This window comes from Sciurus vulgaris (assembly GCF_902686455.1).
Source record: "Sciurus vulgaris genome assembly, chromosome: 2".
Lineage (NCBI taxonomy): Eukaryota > Metazoa > Chordata > Mammalia > Rodentia > Sciuridae > Sciurus > Sciurus vulgaris.
In genome coordinates, this window is record NC_136462.1 from 73,616,658 (window position 1) to 73,634,195 (window position 17,538).

Below are 17,538 nucleotides of genomic sequence, written 5' to 3' on the forward strand. Positions count from 1 at the left end.
AAAATTAATGACGTAGGACAAACTACTGCCTCTGAAGTTGGAAGGAGAGATAGGTAGGTATAAAGACTCACAATATAGTAGAGCAGAAGCTAAAAAGCAGAAACCTCCCCAGGAATCAGAATTAGGATAGAAAAATCTAAATTGTAATTGACGGATGACTGAAGCCTCCATTTAGGTTAAGTGTGAGAACTCAAAATTCCAGGAAGGCTGAGGAGTACTAAAATACATTGGACACAGCCATGTAAAGAATTAGTGAACCTGAGGAAATGTCAGTAGAAAGTTCCAAAATATAAATGAAGAGAGAAAATAGGATGAGAAAAAAGAGCAGAATATTCAAACCTGAGATAGTTAACAAAATGGTCAAATGTGTACAATGGAAATGCAAGAACAAAAGATAAAATAGACTTAAAGTGAAAATGACTAGAAATTTTCCACAATTAATTATATCAGACCACAGATTCAGAAATCTTAGAAAATACCAACCAGAATGAACACCAAAAGTCTTCACTTATACATGACCTAGTAAACTGAAGACCATCAAGACAGAGAAAATCTGGAAGAAACTGAGGTGGGTTTGGGGAATCCTTGCCTATAGATGACCAAGTGTAAAAGTTACATTGGAATTATCTTCAGAAACTATACAAGCAAGAATGGTGAAGTGAAGCACTAAACTAAAAAAATAAAAAATGTCCATCCAGAATTCTATATACATCCAAATTATCCTTCAAAAGTAAAGGAGAAACACAGACTTTCTCAAGCAAACAAGAAATGAGGACATTTGTCACCAGTAGATTTGTGTGGCAAAAGACATTAAAACAAATTGTTCTAAAAGAAGGAAAGTGATATAGATCAGAAATTTAGATCTTCATTAAAGAAAAAAGACAAATAAGCAGTGGATGCAAATATTCTAATTATTTTAGTCTTAATCTAACATATGCCAGTCTGTTCAGAATAATAATAGCAAAAATATATTTGTTGATTATAACTCATATACAAGTGAAATGAATGTCAGGATAAGGAATGAAAGGGAGGAATCAGAAATACTTTGTTAGAAGATACTTCTACTACCTATGAAGTAATAGTGTAATTTGAAGAAGACTCAGGTTACTTGTCCATTATTTAAATTTGATGATTTGTGTATTACAACCCAACAGCAATTACTTCAAAATACCTAACAAAACAATTGTGTGATATATGTTAAGAGGAGAGAAAATAATGAAATAATTTTAATTGCTCAACTCAGACCAGAAAATGCAGGAAAAAAAAAAGTGGAAAATAAGAACAAGGAATAAGAACAATGAAAACAGCAAGAAATAGGACAGCTATTAATCTAACTATATTAATTATCATTTAAAATATTATTGTTCTAAATACACTAATGAAAAGAGACAGAATGGATAAAAATCATATGACCAAACTATCTGTTGTCTACAAGAAACCTACTTTAAATATAAAGACACAGATAGATTTAAGATGAAGAGCTAGAGAAAAATATGACATGCTAACTCTAGTCCAGAAGGAACCTGGACTAGCTATACTAACTTCAAACAAAGCAGAATACAGAAAGAACAAGGCTGTTAGGAATAGAGAGGAGCATTACACAAGGATAGAGTAGTCAATTCTCCAAGAATTCTCCAAGGACTGAAGATCCTAAATGTGCATGAGTCCAACAACAAAGCATCAAAGTATATAATGAAAAGCAAATTGATAGAACTTTAAAGAAAGTAGGTTAATCTATGAATACAGTTAGAGACTTCAATACTTTGCCATTAAAGGATCTGGCAATAGAAACACTAAGTGCATAGTGTAGCTAAGCAGCATGTCAATCATCTGGATATGACATCCCTGGAACAATTTCTCTGACAACAGCAGAATACACATTCTTTTTAAGCCCATGATGAAGATTAAACTATATGACTACATTCTGGGCCACAAAAACATAACAAGAAATTTTTAAAAATTAGAATCATACAAAGTATGCCTATGGAGCACAATGTAATTAAATGAGAAATAAATAACAGAAAGAGCTAGAAAACTCAAAAATAGTTTGAAATTCTAAAACATACTTCTAAATAACACAAGGTAGGAAAAATTTTTAAAAATGTTTCAAAGTAATTGGAAATGAAAATAGATTATTAAAATTTGTAGGATGTAGCAAAATCGGTGACCATGAATGTATGTATTGGGAAGTCAAAAGAGCTAAGAATCAATCCTTTATGGCTCTACCTTAAATATTAGAAAAAGAAAATAAATTCAGAAAAGAAGAATAAATAAGAAAATTTTAAATGGAAATAAGTCAAAGGAAAACAACGATGAAAAATCAATGAAATTCAAAGGTAATACTTGGGAGAGGTCAACAAAATAGATAAACTTTTATTGAGGCTTAAATAAAAGATACAAATTACTAATATCAGAGATGAAAGAGAGGCTATTACTTTTAATATGATGGACAGTAAATGGATAATAAAGGAACTACAATAAAGGAATTTATAAAACTGTATGTCCACAACTTTGAAAACAGATGAAATGGATCATGCCTTTGTAAGACACAATCTACCAAACTCACACAAGGAAAATAGAAAAATCTAGATAGGTCCATACCTACGAGAGTAACTAGTAAATAACTTTTTGAAAGATTATATTTTAAGACCCTATTAATAAGATGCTGTTACGGAAATAATGACAAGACATACAATGTGAGAAAAATCTTTGCAAAGGACATATCTGATAAAGGACTGATATCAGAAATAAACAAAGAAATCATAATGTTCAAATAAACAATTAAAAATGGACCAAAAATACTAACACACACCTCACTAAAGAAGTTATACATATAAAAAATAAACTCATGAAAAAATGTTTAGCAGCATGTGTAATTAAGGAACTGCAAACTGAAACAGCAATGAGATGCCAACTACACATACATTAAAATCCAAGACACTGACAACACCAAATGCTAATAAGGATGTGGATAAACAGGAATACTTATTCATTGCTGTTGGGATTGCAAAATCACATAGTCTCTTTGAGACACAGTTTGGCAATTTCTTACAAAACCAAACATACTGTAACTATATGATCCAGCTTGATTATGATGCTTGATATTTACCCAAATGAGTTGAAAATTATGTCTACATGAAAACCTGCACAAATATTTATCGTAGCATTAGTCATAGTTACTAAAAAATTGGAAACAATCAAGATTTCCTTCAATAAATGAATGGATTTCAATCGTGTCTGTTGTGATATTTCCTTGTTCATTCCGAATTTTAGTGATTTGGGTTTTCTCTAGTCTTCTCTTTGTTAGTGTGGCTAAAGGTTTATCAATTTTGTTTATTTTTTCGAAAAACCAACTAGTTATTTTGTCAATTTTTTGTATTGTTTCTTTTGTTTCAATTTTGTTGATTTCAACTCTGGTTTAACTATTTTCTATCTTCTACTACTTTTGGTGTTGGTCTACTCTTCTTTTTCCAGGGCTTTGAGCTGTAGTGTTAGGTCATTTATTTGTTGAGTTTTACTTCTTTTATTAAATGCGCTCCATGAGATAAATTTTCCTCTAAGTACTGCTTTCATAGTGTCCCAGAGATTTTGATATGATGTTTCTTTGTTCTCATTTACCTCTAAGAATTTTTTAATTTCCTTCCTAATATCTTCTGTTATCCATTCATATATAATAGCATATTGTTTAATCTCCAGGTGTTGGAGTAATTTCTGTTTTTTACTCTTTTATTTATTTCTAACTTCAATCCATTATGATCTGATAGAATACAAGGTAGTGTCTCTATTTTCTTGTATTTGCTAATGTTAGCTTTGTGGCCTAATATATGGTCTATTTTAGAGAAGGATCCATGTGCTGCTGAGAAGAAAGTGTATTTGCTCTTGGTTGGATGATATATTCTATAAATGTCTATTAAGTCTAAATTATTGACTGTGTTATTGAGATCTATGGTTTCTTTGTTCAATTTTTGTTTGTAAGATCTGTCCAGTGGTGAGAAAGGTGTGTTAAGATCACCTATTTTGAAAATATATACTCCAACAAAATTGAAAATTTAGAAGACATCAACAGGTTTCTAGAGACATATGAGTTGCCTAAACTGAACAAGGAGGACATACACAATTTAAATAGACCAATTTCAAGTAATGAAATAGAAGAAGTCATCAAAAGCCTACCAACAAAGAAAAGTCCAGGACCAGATGGGTTCTCAGCCGAGTTCTACAAAACCTTTAAAGAAGAGCTCATTCCAATACTCCTCAAAGTATTCCATAAAATAGAAGAGGAGGGAACCCTCCCAAACTCATTCAGTGAAGGCAATACCACCCTGATACCTAAACCAGACAGAGACACATCAAGGAAAGAAAATTTCAGACCAATATCCTTAATGAACATCGACGCAAAAATTCTCAACAAAATTTTAGCAAATCGCATACAAGAACATATTAAAAAGATAGTGCACCATGATCAAGTGGGTTTCCTCCCAGGGATGCAAGGTTGGTTCAACATCCGGAAATCAATAAATGTAATTCACCATATCAATAGACTTAAAATCAAGAATCACATGATTATTTCAATAGATGCAGAAAAAGCATTTGAAATACAGCACCCATTCATGCTCAAAACACTAGAAAAAATAGGGATAGTGGGAACATTCCTTAACATTGTAAAGGCCATCTATGCTAAGCCCATGGCTAATATCATTCTAAATGGTGAAAAACTGAAAACATTCCCCCTAAACACTGGAACAAGGCAGGGATGCCCTCTTTCACCACTTCTATTCAATATCGTCCTTGAAACTCTAGCCAGAGCAATTAGACAGACGAAACAAATTAAAGGATGCGAATAGGAAAAGAAGAAATCAAACTATCCCTATTTGCTGATGATATGATTATATACTTAGAGGAACCAGGAAATTCCACCAGAAAACTCTTAGAACTCATAAGTGAATTCAGTAAAGTAGCAGGATATAAGATCAATGTACATAAATCTAATGCATTTTTATACATAAGTGATGAATCTTTGGAAAGAATAATTAGGAAAACTATCCCATTCACAATAGCCTCGAAAAAAATAAAATACATGGGAATCAATCTCACAAAAGAGGTGAAAGACCTCTACAATGAGAACTACAGAACACTAAAGAAAGAAATTAAAGAAAACCTTAGAAGATGGAAAGATCTCCCATGTTCTTGGATAGGCAGAATTAAATTGTCAAAATAGCCATACTACCAAGAGTGCTATACAGATTCAATGCAATTCCAATTAAAATCCCAATGATGTACCTTACAGAAATAGAGCAAGCAAGTTTTATGAAATTCATCTGGAAGAATAAGAAACCCAGAATAGCTAAAGCAATCTTTAGCAGAAAGAGTGAAGCAGGGGGTATTGCAATAACAGATCTTCAAGTCTACTACAAAGCAATAGTAACAAAAACCGCATGGTATTGGTACCAATATAGAAAGGTAGATCAATGGTACAGAATAGAGGACACAGACACAAACCCAAATAAATACAATTTTCTCATACTAGACAAAGGTGCCAAAAATATGCAATGGAGAAAAGATAGCCTCTTCAACAAATGGTGCTGGGAGAATTGGAAATCCATATGCAACAGAATGAAACTAAACCCATATCTCTCACAATGCACAAAACTAAACACAAAATGGATTAAGGACCTCGGAATCAGACCAGAGACCCTGCAGATTATAGAAGAAAAAGTAGGTCCAGATCTTCAACATGTTGGCTTAGGACCAGACTTCCTCAACAGGACTCCCATAGCACAAGAAATAAAAGCAAGAATCAATAACTGGGATAGATTCAAACTAAAAAGCTTTCTCTCAGCAAAGGAAACTATCAGCAATGCGAAGAAAGAGCCTACAGAGTGAGAGAAAATCTTTGCCAATCATACTTCAGATAGAGCACTAATCTCCAGAATCTATAAAGAACTCAAAAAACTCTACTCCAAGAATACAAATAATCCAATTGACAAATGGGCTAAGGAAATGAATAGACACTTCACAGAAGAAGATCTACAAGCAATCAACGAACCTGTGGAAAAATGTTCAACATCTCTAGTAATAAGAGAAATGCAAATCAAAACCACCCTAATATTCCATCTCACCCCAATCAGAATGGGGATTATCAAGAATACAAGCAACCATAGGTGTTGGCGAGGATGTGGGGAGAAAGGTACACTCATACATTGCTGGTGGGGCTGCAAATTAGTGTAGCCACTCTGGAAAGCAGTGTGGAGATTCCTTAGAAAACTTGGAATGGACCCTCCATTTGACCCAGCTATCCCACTCCTTGGCCTATACCTAAAGGACTTAAAATCAGCATACTACAGAGATACAGCCACATCAATGTTCATAGTTGCTCAATTCACCATAGCCAGATTGTGGAACCAACCTAGATGTCCTTCAATTGATGAATGGATAAAGAAACTGTGGTATATATATACAATGGAATATTACTCAGCCATAAAGGATGATAAAATTATGGCATTTGAAGGCAAATGGAAGAAATTGGAGAATATCATGCTAAGTGAGATAAGCCAATCTCAAAAAACCAAAGGACGAATGATATTGCTAATAAGTGGATGATGACACATAATGGGGGGTGGGAGGGGTTAGAGTTAGAGTTAGAGTTAGGGTTAGGGAGGGGGGAAGAATAGAGGAAGGAAGAACTGTATAGAGGGAAAAGAGGGGTGGGTGGGGTGGGGTAAGGGAAAAAAATAACAGAATGAATCAAACAACATTACTCTATGTAAATTTATGATTACACCAATGGTAGGCCTTTATGCCATGTACAAACAGAGAAACAACATGTATCCCATTTGTTTACAATAAAAAATAAAAAATAAATAAATAAATAAATAAATAAATGGATAAACTGTAATACATAATTACAATGGAATATTATTCAGCACTACAAAGAAATAAAAGATCAAAGCATGAAAACAAATAGAGGAAGTTTAAGTGTATAATGCTAAGTGAAAAGAGTCAATCTGAAAAAGCTACCTACTTTGTGATTTCAAATACATGACTGCATTTAAGATACATGCACTGCATTTTGGAAAAGACAAAATTTTTGAAACTATGAAAAACATTAGTGGTTTCAAGGAACTCATGAAGAGGGATGAAAAGATGAATACATATAGCACAGGGAATTTTTAGAGCAGTGAAATCAGTTGGTAGGATATTGTGGACAAATGTCATTTTACATTAAGACCATTGAATATACAACATAAAGAGTGAGTCCTAGGTTTAATTATAGTCTTCACTCAAAAATAATATATTAATACTGGTTCATTAATTGTTTAAAAATGTACTATACTAATGAAACAAATTAAAATAAAGGAAATGGAATGGGAAATGAGTATAAAAATGGTAATATATGCGGTTTCCACCCAACATTTTCAGAAACCTAAAACTGTTCAAATATAGCCTGTTAAGAAACATGAACTGCATTTGGTATTGTATAATGCTAGCGACATACACAGGACATTATGGGAGCAGAGGAAAAGGCAAACATGGATGAGTGGTGAAGATGTGATACCTCCGGAGACATGGTATCTAGATTTGTCCACAATTATAAAATCAGTTTACCCTTAGAAAAGATATTCCAGATGGAGGGAACATTGAGCAAGAATAGAGACAGATTATCCCAACAGCCAATCTTCCTGCCCATGGTATAAAGCAGAGGGGTAAGGACTGCACTTGGAAACATATTCATAAATGGCTTACTGTAGAGATAAGGATGCAATAGCTGATACTGTTTTGGGAAATGGACCATGTACTGAAGGCATTCAAGTTAATGTAGACTCTGTACCAAGGTTCCTGGAGATTCCACAGGTTAATATTTTTTAGATGCAGGCATAGGTGTAAAAGACAGATGAGGTAAGGAGTATCTAGGGATTAGCACTGTTGCATACAAAGAACAGAATCTTTTGAAGATTCATTTTTAATGGAATCTTTATGAGATTTTGCTTAATACATTTCTGCATTGTTTTTGTTTTCTGCCTTACAAAGTAGTGAACGTGATATTCTGGATTGACCTGTTTTCAGAAATAAAATTTCTAATAGAAATAATAGATTCTTGGAGAAAGACACTTTATAAGACTTTTATGAATTGCAGCATGAATATCAATATATAGTAACACACATATGCCTACAAATATTGTTTGACTCTATGTAGAAAAATTGTATTTGTGTATAGTTATTAGAGTTTACCCCCTCCTGGATTTTGTTACTGTAAGCTAGTTGTATAGTATATAATGCACAATTTATTTCACAGCTTGTAGAACAACAGAACAAATATCAATTAGCATTTTACTCTTTATTCTTCCAGGAAAAGTAATACAGACTATTTAAAATTTCCTCCTGGGTTTGTCTGTATGCATTCTAATGAACTGGCACACACAAAGCAGAGAACTTATATTAGAAAATATACACTTTATACATAAATTATTACCCTTGGGTGTGAAAATAAAGATATTTTTAGCTTAGACTAGAAAATATTAAAGAAATATGTCAAATAAAAGGTTTACATAGATTCTAATTTTAATACTTTGTTATTTTTATGCCAATTTAAAAACTGATTTACATTTTAAGCTTTAATATATCTAAATAGAAGGGGCCTCATTAAAAAACTCTATTTTTCTGCCCTTAAAATTATGCACATTTAATAAAATATTATTGAATGATCTTTCACATAGTAGTTGATTAACATAAATTTCAGTGACTTGAAATTGGTTTTAATTCAGAGTAAGATGAAAAAAATAGTATATACGTATTCTTCATGATCAAAAAGATTGTTGTTGACTTGTATATTTATTTGAAGGTAAATATCATTTACATGAAACCTATTTTTATCATGCTCTAAGAAATAATTTAAATGCATTCACTAATGTTTGCAAATGATGTTATTTATTAATTTAAAATTATCTTTTCCAACATTAAACACATTTGCTGGTACAGCATTTAACAGTTATTTTGATACTTTGAGAAATTATATGAATGCTAGGATAACTTTGCTTTAAAAGAGATTATTTTCTGTAGGCATTTACTAACTCAGATCAGTCTTCTTTCAGGTAAGTCAAATTAGACATCATTTATAATGGTTAAAATTTTAACCATATATACAGCCATGCTGAAACATTGCATGCTTTTCTTTCGAGCAACAATTTTAGTGTTTTGGGAAAAAAAAAAATTTCTCTTGAAGTTCACTGAAGTGTTATTTGCCAAGTGTTAATTGCTTTCAGAAATCGTCTTCACAAATCCTCAAGTTACTATCAGAGAGTAAATCTCAGCTGTTAATCCTCAATCTTTCACAGGCTTGCTCAAGCTATGTGATTTCTTTCCACTAACACAACAAGGAAAGACTAAATTTATCATTTGGTTCAGAAACTAAATCTGTCTAGTGCTTGATGAGGTGTATCTTTTTATTTATCCTCTTTTAAGATTAAGGAAACAGACAGCTGAAGGGGAATGACTTTCCAAAGGTTAAACTTGCTCAATGACTGCAGGTAAATCTTGAATCCTCTGAGTAAATGATAGAGAAGAAAATATTAGTAACTGCTCCTGGAACTTCTTAGAGCTGGATCTCTAAGAGTTACTCCTTCTATAGCACTTCCCTGTCCACCCATGATCTTAATCCCATGTTGTTTAACTGGAACAACTTTAAATTTTCTAAATCTGTACTCCCCTCTTTCAGTGTCTCATAGTTAAACAACACTTGGGATGTTCTTCTGTGTCTGTTTCCTTTTAATTTTTTCTAAAAGGTCTTGATTGTTCAAGATTATTTCCATATTTTATCTTTTGTTACATTTGTTAAGACCAAACTGAAAACACTGCAAATTATTGTTGATGACTTCATCTTCACTGGATGTAGCCCTTGTTAATTTACATAAAAATAGAAAAAAATCTGTTTTTCTCAACTGCTGTCAGAGCTCATCTGACTCTATTTCTATTAATATAGGACTGGCCTTCAAGCTAACCCTGTATCTACTCTTTACTTCTTTGATCAATTCTTTTTTCAGTGTCTAGGATAAGCTAGATAAATAAGCTAGTTAAATAAATGAGACCATGTTATTGCCTTGTTTAATACTCTCCAGATTCTACTGCACTTAAAATAGAATCTTAAGTCTTATCCTGCTTGAAACTTCTGATCAATTTCAGTCTTGATTTTCTCTCCAAATCCTTAGTGTCTCCCAATTTCCCCTTCTCACTTTTCTCTAATTATGAACATTCTCAAGTCTTTTCTCTTTGTTGGAGGATCAGCTCTGATTCATTCTTCAAAGTCATCTATTCAGGACTTCTATGTAACATTTAGGGAAGTGATATCTTTTAGACCATTAATTTAGTAGAATTCTCGGGGTCGAGCAATGAACACTTTCATTCCAGGTAAAGCAACAGGTGTTTGTTGCTTCCTGGATCACACACGAGCTCATAGTGACCTCCTGGGTGAGACCTGACTTCCTATGCTCTGTTCTACATGCCACACTCCCTCAGACATCTACGCTTCACTCATTTTTCGTATTTGGTTACTTTTGCAACTTATCTTTGTCCGAATCTTCCTCTTAAGCCAGGTTATCTCCATTCCTTTCTCTTAAATTTTTCTACATATCATTAATCTCTTCTTCTGTAAACTCTATTTCCTTTTCTAGTCAATTCTATACAATGTAGCACTTAATTATTTTCAGTGGATTCATGCACATTAATTTTCTTTCCCCAAATAAGTGCTTTGATGGCTGTGATTTATTTTCATCTGTGTACAATCCAAGGAACCCACTCATCCTGTCATTTTCCAGATCTAAATATTTATCATGTCTTAACACACATATATATTCAAAGATGCTAAACAAATATTTCTTCTTTCATTCCTGTAATAACATCAATCACATTGTTATCATTTTTCCTATTATGTTTGCATGGATACCCTCATCTTTTCTCAATATTTAATAAATTATTCTAAAACTCAGTTTTTGATCTTATATGAAGAATTATCACTTTTCAAAGTCAGAGTAGTAAACACAATTTGAAAAATATGGAAAAGTAAGACAAAATTGTTATATATGTTTTCATCATGTATAAAGAAAAGCACATGACTCAAGTGACTAACTTTATAATGTTTATCTAATTATGTAAAGTGCTATTGCTTGGTTTTGGAATGTCCCCTAATGGTTCATGTGTTGAAGGCTTGTTCCCCAATGCAGTACTGTTCAGACATGGACTTTTGGGGACGTGATTGGATCATGAGGGAACTAACCCATCAATGGATTAGTCCATGATGAAGTGGTTCCTCAGGGGTATGCCCCCCTTTCTCTCTCTGTCTCTGTCTTTCTGTCTGTCTCTCTGTCTGCTTCCAGGGTGTCATGAGCTGAGCAGCTCTGTTCAACTTATCCTCTTATGTGATACTCTGCCTCACCATAGGCTCAGAATCAATGAGGTCAGCCAACTATGGACTGAAACCTCTGAAACCTCTGGAACCACGAGCCAAAATAAATCTTCCCTCCCCTAAGTTTATTTTCTCAGGTATTTCTTCACAGCAACAGAACGCTGACTAATACACAGGCTTCATGGAATAATCACTCTTATGTACAAATCTGAAAATTCCATACCCTTTTTTAAAATCTTAATTAACTCTATATATTTTAAAAAGTATTAAAATATAAACTATGTGGCTTAAATTCCTGGCTACCTATGATTTGGCTGAGAACTACTCTCATTGTTTTGATGCTTATTGCCCACTGCAGTTTTTCATACGACACTCACAAAAGTTGAATGTTCGAACATCCCCTTGAGTTATTCCATGAAAAATCAAAAAATTCTGATGAAGTTAGTCCTTTGGCTATTCACACAGTCTTAATCATTTTGATATGTAGTTTTAAAAAGAAAACTGGTTAACAGAGAGGAATTTAGCATTTCTTGAACTTATTTGTACTAGGTCATTTTTCATCTTATATCTAAGAAGCAAATTTTATAAATCCATGTACATCATTACTACATTTCTGTTATCTTTGTGGTAAAAATGTGAAAAGTAATATCTTACTGAAATCATGCTCAGAGATTAGTTACAGCAATCTTTCTAAATTAAGATTCATATATCATATCCAAAGAGGACCCACAGTATGGACAGTGGGTAGGGAAGTAATCATAATGTGGTGAATCTGCTATTTTGTAGGGTCGCTCCTTCAAAGATTGATCAGAAACCCCTTGTCATAGATCAAGAAGGTATTTTCCACTGGTATATGCTCATAAATCTTGCTAATCTGAATTAGCAGTTTATAAAAAATATTCCAAGTGATTAATTGGAATTAATTCATTAAATTCTGTGATAGTCCTCCTATGTTCCAGAATTTTTGTTTATATGTGTATGTGTGGGTGGAGATATAATGTCGCTACCAATCTTAAATAATATTTATAGGGATATCCAAATCATAAATAAGAACAGAGATTGGATCAGTACAAAAGAAACAAGATGAATTAACTTAAGTATCTGGTATATATTAGATTGGTAAGTTCATCCTAAAATGGAAATGATACATTATTCAAAAGTCTTTCCATTGCAAATTAAAAGTTTCAAACTAACTTAAGTGTTTTTGTTGTAGTTTTTAAAGAATGTATTGGCTCATGTAAATTAGAAATCTAAGGGATGGAACTAGCTTCAAGAATAGCTTGATCCGGAAATTCAAACAATTTTATCATGCTGAGAAAGATCACACAACTCAGTCAATTTAACACAACCAGTCAGCAGGAAAGATGAAAGGCATCTCCAGGTCATTAGATTTCTTGCCTTGTCCTCTATTTTCAATATTTCCCTTTCTTTTCATGTTAAAGAACTTAAATTAATGAAAGCATATTTTTACATACACAATTTTATTAGAACAATATGCGGAAATACTGTAATACTAATTGTATTTTTATAATCTAATCTGATATTTACACAATACCAGACACCAGTAAGCTATTTTATCCATTTTCTCTGTGGCAGAAATACCACTAAATTTGCAGAGACATTATTTTAAAAATATGAAGTTGATATTTCTGGCACTACAAAAAATTTTCACTTATTATATCTCTGAACTGTCAAAACCAAAATGTTGTCACCAGTCCTATTTCAGAGGTCATGAATTATTGAACAAAGAGTACAAGGCGCATTGCCAAAATAAAGGTGTGAGGCTCTCAAAAAACTTCAAAGTCAATTAATATGTGCAAATTGTGTGTTTTTTACTTTGCCCACATTAAGACACACTAAATATAGGTTGTTCTGGTTGTATACATTCGAGTCATTCCTAAACCCCATCTATTCTTCAAAGGATGAGTGCATGATGATTTGTGGGCAAAAAGGGAGATCACAGTCAGTATTCTTAAAGCTGAGTTTAACCTGTCAAATCTATCTCAATCTGCATGATATTTTGTGTCCAGTGGGATAAAACAAAATGTGGCAAGATAAGTACGCTTTAAAAGAATTCTGACCTCCACATTCAAAACCCTTTTTAGAAAAAGTAATTGTCTTTTATCGTTCGTTCTGTTTTTCGAGTAAATAATACATAAATTACAATCTGAGCAACAAAGAGAACAATCTCAATGCTGATTTGAAATTCAGCAAACACACCAGATTATGCTTTCAGGTGGCAGAAGCTCCAGGGTTCCCTGGCTTCTTTTGTGTTCCTGGGCTTGTAGAGTGCTAGGCGCTGACAGATGCTTATCAAACATTCATGTAAACACTGCTATCAAAGCTGTGCTCTCCAGCTCTGCCTTCACACAAGAGGGTCAGCATGGAACATCATTAATGCTGGGCCAAAGATAGAAATGTCATGCCACAAGGTTTGTAACGGAAGAGAACGCAGATGCTGCTGTTCTAAGAGACAGCACCCAAATTGTAAACTTTGCTGACATGAAAGATGAATACAGAGGTGATGTTTAAAACATTGCCAAATGTTTACTTAAGCATGGATTCTGTTAGTCATTTTTGTCTTTGTATCCTCAGGTTAAAATAGAGTTTGAGGTTTTTGGTTTTGTTTTCATCTGTGAGGATGAGCAAATGTGGTTCAGATCTGAGTACTACACAATAATGCTGTGATGAACAAAGAAATTATCACTGCGACTTAACCCTGGTAGCAATAATACAGGAGCCCTAAGTTTGAATTCTGTAGGTCTGAGGTCACTTACTTCTGCTTGAATGACTCCTTTCCTTCCTCAGTTTCTCCAGGTTTACATGTCTTTTGTCTTCTTTATAGCAGCGTTCACACTATCTTTCTGGATGACTCCTTAACACATAGTAGAAAAGCCATGAAGTTATAGTCTGCAAAATAAGCTCACCCTTCCTCCAGCACTTAGGAGATGACTTCCCTCCAATCTAAATTCAAGTCCTTAATTTTCATCTGAGAAGATTGTTACTTAATCTTCTCATCAGTTTTACATACTTAACAGCCTCTGTCTGGTCTAATATCCTGTATAACATATTCTCCCAATCACCTGTCATTACACCAGCATGGCTGTTCTCAAAGAGAACAATTGTACGACAGCACAATACCCCCTTGTACGAAGTATTTTCCTGGAATACAAAAGAATGGAGGATATTTGGGGAAAAAAAAAAAAAGTGTTCTTAACTATCACTGTTTTCTGGGATTCTAGCCTAAACCTATGGAATCAGAAAAGTGGTTTAAAATGTGATTTAGTCCATTTCCATTCTCATGGGTACAACATTTGAGAGCCATTATACTGGACTTGGAGAGTAGCTCAGTGGTAGAGTGTTTGTTTAGCATGCCTAAAGACCTGGATTTCAGCAGAATGTACACATACATACAAAATCTGATAACCATGATATGCCATCCAAACCTGCCCAGTTTTCCAACTATCTGGTCTGATTCACCACTATACAGATGATGTTTTCCTCCTTGTTCCTTTACCTTCTTCATGCAGTCTTAACTATAAGTGGGTTCTGATCCTCCATGATCCGCCTTATAGATCTAAGACTGTAATTGGTTGGAGAAATATTTTTTCTGACACTGCTAATATTTTTGTAATTTATCTGCTTTCCTTCTCAGTTACAAAAGTTATGAGACAACCATAAGGTGAGGATATTTTTCCAACTTCCTCAGTGTGCAGGTCAGACTTATAAATTGCTTTTCTCTCAGAGAACTGAGATGCTACCTATGACTTCAGATATGGTTATAGAGAACATTTGAAATTGAATCATTCACATGTGTTTCAAGAATGCCACAGAATATCTTTAAGATAGTTTGAACAACTTCAAAGAAATTAATATATGTATTGCATATTCTATACAAATACATATGATACGTATTTTAATTAGCTATTGTTTTATGAGCACATTATGAGATAGGTATCTCAGCTTTGAAGATCTTTTCTGAGTTGTTGGATAAAAATAAAATATATAGTGTACCAAGAATAATACAGTCCATGTTTTTACCTCCTTTTTTTCCCCTTTCCTCTCTCCTTGACCACAATTTTCTGAAAAAGGGCAGTGTGTTATTTCCAATTATGAAATAACATACTTCTATTTATTTTATTTGTTTTTCTTAAAATGTTCTTGTTGCCGTTGGGTCTCTGAGTCCATGAACAAAATACAAATTCAATATTTTAAGTACAAACATCTTATTTGTTTATAATGGAAAAATCAGCCCTAGGCTACCCTCTAGGAGTGGTGCAAACAAAGGGTGGGCATTGCTAAAATATCTGTCTTGATTTTTAATCTTATGGTGAGTTGTGATTCTTAAACTTATTTTTATGCAGAATATTTTACTCAATTGACTTCTCAGAGAAGGCAGTATTTGGGATTTATTTGGCTCTATAGGAAAAGGGTATTTATTATCTTTTTATTCAGAATATAGAAACAGTGACACTAATCCAAAAAATATTTATTTCTGTTAGATACTTAATTAGATCACATTATATACACATATCATAGTTTCAGTTTGGGTTGGCATGACTATAAGATCTGTAGCAAAAAAGGTGAAATAAAACTATGATAAAATTAAAAGATCAAAAAGCCACTTACTACTTAGAAAGATCAACAATTAGCACTACAAGATCAAATATTAAGCACTACACAACTTTTAATGGTGGCTTGCTATTATTTGCTAAGAATGCTGTTTAAACGAAAGTAGGGATGTTTTTGCTGTTCTGAGTTTGCACTCCACTCATGGTGCCAAACATTTTCAACTACTACAGTGAATTCTTCTAGTGTTTACCTCCCTATTTCCACTTAATGGTGGTAGAAAGCTATTTTTTTCATCAAGTTTTCTGTTGAATTCCTTTTACCATGTTTGCAACATCTATTATTTTGCCTTACTTTTCTTTTCCTTTTCCTGTCTGGTGTGTCTATTGGTATTTGGTTAGTTTATAGTATTTTCATATGTAAATACTGCTGCAACTAAATCAATAATTATGTTTTTCTTCTATGCTGCAAAATAATTTTTATTCATGTTTTATACATATATATGTAAATATATATATTTCTACTGATGACATGAATAAAGGAAAAGCAAACTTTTTAACATCTCCAAAAGAAGAAGATTGTCTGCAGGGCTACAGGGTTACATGGTTACATTCAGGAGATGACACCTGTGGACACACTGGATAACAGCAAGCTGGAGTATTAGGGGACAATACACATATGACCAGCAGTGGGTTTGGGAAGAGATGCTTAGAAAATTTCATGAACTGCCTGTGCAAGTGTTACTTTCTAAGATCCTGGGTGCCCAGGGACTTTCCTTAGTTGTATGGCATTAGACCCTGGGGGATTAGTGAGGGTGTATATTAAACCAGAGTGCAAGATCTAGATGAGGTAAGTGGTTTGGACGTGAAATTAATCAACTCCTTAAGAAGTGACCCTGACTGTCCTCTTGTCAGAAACAAATTTATATCGATTATATATGTGAACTCTCTTCATATGATTATTCTCAATCAAAGCTTCTTTCTTTCATCCCAAATTATCTACTATCTTGATTATTTTAAAAGTTACAAAATTATGGGGGGTGGCTTTATTACACAAATATGCATTCTTTGACACTACAGCCTTATGTAAATTCTATAGTGCTTTGTAGGTTTCTTCTAATCTATAGGTTTCTCCTTCATTCCTTTCTTTTTGTTAGACTTTATGCATTGAAAAACTGGACCATTTGTCCTGTAGTCTTCCACAGTCTGAGTTTTGCTGATTTTGTACTCCCAGTACAGTCTGACCTGTTTTCTCTTTCTTCTTCTTTATTTTTTCTGTTCTTTCCATCACCTGTAAATAATCAGCTCCATTGAGAGCTTTGATCATACTCAGGTTTAATTACTTTGGCAAGACTATAGATGGTATTGCATCCCATCACCAGGAGGTACATGATAGTCAATTTTTGCTATATTGAGTCGTCCTGTTTTCTTCTCAGATCATTGTTCCAACTGGGCAGTGTCCCACACCTTACCTTTCTTCTTTTGTTTTATTTGATTCAGCCTAATGCTAGAGTTCTGTCTTTAGTATTTGTGTAAAATTTGAATATTAACTCAAAATGCAAATTTATTGAACTTGCC